Genomic DNA, 706 nt, shown 5'->3' with positions numbered 1-706 from the left:
ATTAATTAAATTCCCGTCACAGTCGACTTCAGCTCTAATGTTGATTTTTCTAATCAGCAAATTTTCCTTTTCCGATCTTCAAAATTAACATTCAATGGATGTATTCGATAAAAAAAAAATCGTATAGCCCTAAAAAAAAGAGAATATAAAAGAGAGAAGATTTTTTATTATAAATCGATCAATATAATAGATGGTTGGCAATGGACACACGCAAATCCACCTCTCCGAATCCCCGCCTTTGTCAGTGTCTCCATCCGCGGATAAAAAGATATAAAGGGGAAGCCACTGCGCCACATTTTCCCTTGGGTGTTGTTCCCATAGACCTAATCTGGGTGTATTGTGAGTGGGACTAGGCCTATGTTTGTTTAAATAGTGATGGATGACGAGGAAATGATTAAGTCAATCACTCACCAACCGGGGCCGATGCCTTGTCGCGGACCGTGGTCGTGACTCTGGCGTCAGCTTTGCTTTGCGAGATCGTCTACAAGGTTTCTAATTCTTTCAATTGTCCAATTATAATGTTGAATTTATCTTATTATGCGAGAAAGTTTACTCGCCACGTTATTTGTTTTTGGGTGTTCTTTGCGAAGAATTGTGTTCCGATAATGTAATCGAACGCCATCGAACGCATGATGCTTGACACTCGTGACAGCACAATGTACTCATCATGAACACAGGCGAACCCAAAACAAATAAAGGGGTGAGT

The sequence above is a fragment of the Penaeus monodon genome, chromosome 19 (genome assembly GCF_015228065.2).
Source record: "Penaeus monodon isolate SGIC_2016 chromosome 19, NSTDA_Pmon_1, whole genome shotgun sequence".
In the NCBI taxonomy this organism is placed as follows: domain Eukaryota; kingdom Metazoa; phylum Arthropoda; class Malacostraca; order Decapoda; family Penaeidae; genus Penaeus; species Penaeus monodon.
Note: the sequence above shows the minus strand (reverse complement) of the source record.